Raw genomic sequence first — 6,785 nt, forward strand, 5'->3', positions numbered from 1 at the left:
CTCTCTATCCTTTTCCATTGATCTATATGTCTGTCTTTATGTTGGAATCATGCTGTTTTGATTACTATGGTCTGATATCAGGTAGCATGACACCTCCATCTTTGTTATTCTTTCTCAAGGCTTTCATGGCTATTCAGGGTCTGGTATGGTTCCATATAAATTTTAGACTTATTTGTTCTAGTTCTGTGAAAAGTGCCATTTGCATTTTCATAGGGATTGCATTGACTATAGATTACTTGGGTAGTATGGACGTTTTAACTATATGAGTTTGTTCTATCAATGAGCATGGTATATGCTTCCATTTATTTGTATCTTTTTAAATTTCTCTCTTCAGTGCCTTTTACTTTTCTGAGTACAGTTCTTTTACTTATTTGGTTAAATGTATTCCTCGGTATAAAGCATTATGAAAAAAACCCCAAAAAACTATAGGTCGATATCCCTGATACAAAAATGCAAAAACCCTTAAAATATTAGCAAACCAAATTCAGAAATACACTAAAAAGATCATATACCACAATCAAGTGGGATTTATTCCTGGTATGCAAGGTTGTTTCAATATCTGCAAATCAATTAACATGATACACCACATAAACAAAATAAGAAATAAAAATCATGTGATCATATCCATAGATGCAAAAAAAAAAAGTTTGACAAAATTCAGTATACATTTATGATAAAATCTCTCAGCAAAGTGGGAATAAAGGGAACATATTTCAACATATGTGACAAACCCATAACTAACATCTTAATGGGGAAAAGCTAAAAGCATTCTCCTTAAGATCAGGAACAAGAAAAAAAGGCTGTCCACTTTCACCACTTTTTTTCAACATAGTATTGAAAGTTCTAGCCACAGCAATCAGACAAGTAAAAGAAATAAAAGCCATCCAAACTGGAAAAGAAGACGTAAAACCGTCATTATTTGCAAATGACATGATACTATATAGAGAACCCCAAAAATTCCACCAAACAACTATTACAACTGGTAAAGGAATTTAGTAAAGTAGCAGGATACAAACTTAATGTTCAAAAGTTGGTTGCATTTTCATGTACCAATAACAATAAGAAAGAGAAATTAAGAAAAGTCCCATTTACAACTGCATCAAAAAAAATAAATTTATTTTGGTTTTAATAGAATCCTTTCTCATTTGCTGTAATGTGGATTATACTGCTAACCAGAGTAACAGGAGTTGTTCAAGCTTTCATCAAAACAATTACTTTTTGCTATAGCAATACCCTAGAATTAATTTCTTCTCCTTTCCCCACCCCTGCCAACCATGACAACAGACAATTTTCCTTAATGAAAAAAAAAAAGAGAAATTATCCATAGGAATGCCAAAATTCAGAAAGATCCAGTATGAGTCACTCTGATACTTTCATAAATCTGCCAGTAAAAAGAATCAGGATGCTGAAAACAAGTAAAAGTGGAATATGAGGAATAGACTAGTTAGAGCAGTGCTTCTCAAACTTGAATGTGTATACACAGTATCTGAGGAATTCCCTTAAAATACAGGTAATGATTCAGTAAATCTGGAAATCTGCATTTCTAATAAGTTCTCAGGTGATGCTAATAATACAGTGTTCATTCAAAGAGTATAGTGAATTAGAACTTGGCTGAGGCCAGAAAAGACACGATTAGATATTAGATATTATATGTTGAGTAGGTCATTGCAGCAGGAGACTCTTGGTATTAACCTCAAATGGGCAAAAATGGGGTGATAGCTAGTTCAGAACATGGAATCTGGTTCCTAAGTGAAGTGGGCAGGTGTGGGCTAGACAAGACCTTGGGAATCACTGATGGACTGCAGGCCAGAGAAGAGCAAGATACATTTACATTTGGTTAACACACTTTATTTTAGACCTAACTGTGGGGCTGGGGCAGGAGCCTAATGCGATCTTCTGCAAGTCTAGCTTTGCTTATATGTTTCTAAACCTCTTGTCCAAATTCAAGAATTCAAGACCAGTCATTTGTGAGTCATTCCTAATAAATGCAGACAATATGCCTTTATCTACTATTTATCTCTCTATGTACTCATCCATCCATCTGCACATCCACTGTCCACCAGGAATTTTACACATGCTATTTTCTTTGGTTAGAATGTTCTTTCCTTCATTTTTTAAAATAGCACAGGCCTCTTTATTATTTAGTTCTCACTTTAAATGCTATATTCCCTAATAGGCTGTTTCTCACCTTCTATCTATAGGTTTCTCATAATGTCCTGTCTGTCTCCTTCTCAGTTCTTAGCTCTTTTCTATGTTCCATATTACTCAATCAATAAAAATTTATTGCTCTCCTATCAGATGATAGGACTATTCTCAGTGCTAGAAATATAGCAGTGATGCCAACAGAAAAAAGGCTTGTTTACAAACCCAGTAATTTTTTTCATGGCTTTCAAGTTAGCATTCATTAATCTTGATTGTTAGATTGTAAACTCCTTGAGTCTAAAAATCACAACTGTCCTATTCACTAATGTATCCGTTACACCTGTTGAATTAGTTAATTATGAAATTGGAATAATAGTGAACAATGGAGCTAAAATTTTTCTATGGCAGACACACAATTACACAAAGAACTATTAGAAAGAAAAAGGTCTTAAGTAGGATATTTGTAATGGGGTTGGTGCAGGATTTCATATTTAAGGCTAATTGATGGTTGGTGGAAACCTTATTTAAGCACACTCTGAAAAACAAGAGGATATGGCAAGTGAAAATGAAGAAAAAAAGTGGCGCTCTAGATATAGGGAAAAACATGCTGAAAAGCATGGAGCAAAAAGAAAGTATGTGTTTGTGATCCTGAAAAAAAAAAAAATCAGTATGACTGGTTCATAGAATCCAAAAGAGGGAATAGCAAGAAATAAACCTGGAAGATAGAGAGAAGACAGTGTATGACAACTATGTTAAGAAGCTAAACCTTATAAATCACTGAGAAATTCACTTTATCCTAAGATCAATGGAGAGTGTCAGAAGACTTCTAAAAGGGGGCACTATTAGTTCAGACACATAGTTCACAAGATCAATGGATATACTCTGAACAAATTGGACTGAAGCAAAAACTATAGACTAGATTGAAAACTATTGCAGTAATCTAGGCTAACTCTACTAAATCTATTAAAACTAATAAATGAGTTCATCCAGGTTATAAGCTATAAAATCAATATACAAAACTTAAGTGTATTTTTGTACATTCATAATGAATGATTCAAAAATAAAATTAAAACAATTCCATTTACAACAGCATCAAAAATGATAAAATATTTGAAAATACATTTAATAAAAGAAGTATACAATTAATATCCTGAAAATTATAAAATATTGTTAAAAGAAGTTATAGAAGTCCTAAAAAGTGGAAAGATATCACATATATTTATGTATTGGAAGACTTAATATTGTTAAAATGGTAATACCCTTCAAATTTACAAGTTCAACATAGTCCCTACTAAAATCTGCCCTTCTCTGCAGAAATTGGTAAGCTGATGATTAAATTCATATAGAAATTCAAGTGGTGTGGAATAGCCAAAACAACCTTCTTCTTTTGAAGGAAAAATTTGGAGGGTTCAGGTTTTTTTTAATTTTAAAACTTAATATAAAGCTATAGTAATCAAAACTGTGGAACTGGCATAAGGCTGGACAAGTAGATTAATAGTATAGCATGAAAAGTTCAGAAATAAACCATCACATTGATGATCCATTCATTTTCTACAAGGATTGCTGAGATAATTCAATGGGAGAAATAACAGACTTTTCAACAAATAGTGTCAAGGTTATTGGATGCTCACATGCAAAAGAATCAAGATGCCTTCCTCACACCATGTACAAAGATTAACTGCAAGTAAATGAGAGACTAAATGTTAAGAGCTAAAACTCTATAATGCTTAAAACATAGGTATAAATCTTTGTGACCTTGAATTAGCAAAAGTTTCTTAATATGGCACCAAAAGCATAAACAACAAAGCAAAATAATATAATAATAATAATAATAATATAATAATAATAGTAACAGTAAGTTGGGCATTACCAAACTCTAAAACTTTTGTTTATCAAAGGACATCACCAAGAAAATGAAAAACAACCAACAAAATGAGAGAAAATATTGCAAATCATATGTATCATAAGTGACTTATATCTAGAGTGTGTAAAGAATCCTAAGAATTCAATAACATAAAGATGAGAATAAGATCATCTGAGTAGACATTTCTTCAAAGAAGATACACACATAGCCGTCAAACACATGAAAAGATGCTCAATATCATGATTCACCAGAAAAATGCAAATCAAAATCATAGTGAGATACCACTCACATCTACTAGGATAGATATAAGAAAAAAAGCAAGCAATAATAGTTGTTGGTAAGAATATGAATAAATTGGAGCCCTCATATACTGCTGGTACAAATGTATTATTATGCAGCCATTATACAAAACAATTTCTCAGAACGTTAAACATAGAGTTACCATGTGAAGATCAGTTCCACTTGTAGGTATATATCTAAGAGACATGAAAAGGTATGTCTACACAGTAACTTGTACATGAATATTCATAGCAAAATTATTCATAATAGCCATAAAAAGGGAAAAAAACAAATTTCTTTCAATTTTGAATGAATAGATAAGATGTGGCATATTCATACAATGGAAGATTTTTCAGCAATAAAAATGAATGAGGTATTAATGAGGTATTAATACATGCTACAAGATATGTGAACTTGAAAGCATTATGCAAAGTGAAAGTAGTCAGTCACAAAGACCACGTGTCATATGATTCTATTTATATGAAATGTCCAGGATAGGCAAATATAGAGAAATAGAAAGTGAATTAGTGGTTGCCTAGGCCTGAGAATTTTGAAGGAAATTAGGAAGTGACTGCTGAGTATGGGGTTTCTTTTGGGGGGGAGGAAAATGTTATAAAATTGATTGTAATGATAGTTGCACAGTTCTGTGACTCTAGTAAAAACCGTTGGATTGTATATTTTAAATGAGTGAATAATATAGCATGTTAGTTATATCTCAATAAAACTTTTATTAGAAATAATACACAAAAACTGCTGGTGGCCTGGTCTACCGTATTAATGGCAACGAGAATAAATTCAGGGCATATTTAGGAAAAAGGATCAACTGGACTTAGATAAAAAGGAGAAGATAGTGTATTAGTTTAGATACTTCTAGAAACAGAAGCAAGCATGGGACTAAACATAAAATAATTTTTATTAGAAGAAGTATCTGAGTAAGAGAAGTAAGGAGGGAGCTGGGTAAGGTTGGGAGAGCCAGCAGATCATGATATAATCTGACACTAAGAGAAGGAGAGAAAAGTTAGGTGGAGGTGTCCTAGATTACTGTACAGTCTAACACACTTTCTGCAAGGTTTTTAGGGAGTGAATGATCTCATCTCCAGTAATGGTTCTAACATGGTTTCCCTTATGCACTCTGTCATTGCTTCTTGGGAATCATGGGCTCAGTACTAATGTGGGGATGGATTTCAAAGTGTATCAGCCGTAGCCCTGTGGTTGGTGATCTGTGAGTGCATCCTCAGGGGGCACCATGGATGGCATCAAGGATGACCCCCACGTTTCTCACTTGAGCGTCTGAAACATCAACATAGGGAACAGCTGGGGAGCATCTAGTTAAGTTCCAGGGCAGATACTTGGGAGCACAATGAGCTCAGGCTGATATATGCCTGAGACACTTCCAAGTAGACAAGTTAGAACTATGAGCATAGAAGGTACAAATATGGAAATGGGAAGTAAATGGTAAACAAAAGAGCAGTTTGGGTTGATGACAAAGATTTGGGCAATTTGAGCAAAATGGTCAGACAGGTTCTAGTTGTAGGTGACATGCGTACTATGAGAGACAAACACAGGACTAGAGTAATACCAGGATTCCTAGGGGAGATGGTTCCTGAGCTTGACGGATGTGAAGGAGTTAGGCAGTTTTGGTGGAGCAAAGCTGTTCAAAACAGAAGGATCATGATGTAAAGGTGGGCAGCCAACAGGAACACCATGCTTTTAAGGCTCTGTAAGTAATTTCTTTTGGTGGCAGTGTATATGGAAAGGTAGGCAGAAGTGATACTGGAGAGGTCGGCAGTGCCAGGCTGCAGAAGGCTTCTATATCCTGCTAGAGTTTGGATTTGAGAGATTTCAGGTAGAAGCGTGACGAAGAATATACATTTTAGAAGATTGCACTTGCATTGATGTGGACCTAGGAATAGTGTGTAGCCTACCTAGGAAGCTAAAGAGGCCTACCCTAAAGAGTCCAGGGTTGCCAAAGATTATGATTTAAAACAAACAAACAAAAGTGTGAATCTGTGTTTTTATGGGAATTCCCTAATTATGAAGTGATGGCAACTAATTCCAATTAAAATCACACACTCCTCCATTTTGTGGTGGCCAGTTTTCTGTGCCTTTCCCAATATGTCTTCTGATAGGATACACCTACACCTTCCACCTTGCAGCTCCCGGAACCATAGTTTGAGGCATTGCTAATGCTCTTATTGCAACAGGAATTTCACACTGACTGACTGCTTTTAACCCTCTTTATGAATGGAGTTCAGTGTTACCCTCTGTGCTCTTCCATCTCCTCTTCCCACCTCCCAGCAAGCCATGTGTTTACCTCCCACACAGGGATCATTTCACTGCAGAAATGTTTGTCTTTTTCTGAATTTCCATCCCGTTTCTCCTGCTGCAGGGCCTGATACTCATGACTGCTGTTTCTAATTTTCCCTCCATCTTCGCTCCCTCTGAGGCTCCTGATTTTTTACCTACCACCTTTGCTACTTCTAAGGCTGCCACTGCTTCA

The sequence above is a fragment of the Hipposideros armiger genome, unplaced genomic scaffold (genome assembly GCF_001890085.2).
Source record: "Hipposideros armiger isolate ML-2016 unplaced genomic scaffold, ASM189008v1 scaffold_245, whole genome shotgun sequence".
NCBI classification, from domain to species: Eukaryota; Metazoa; Chordata; class Mammalia; order Chiroptera; family Hipposideridae; genus Hipposideros; species Hipposideros armiger.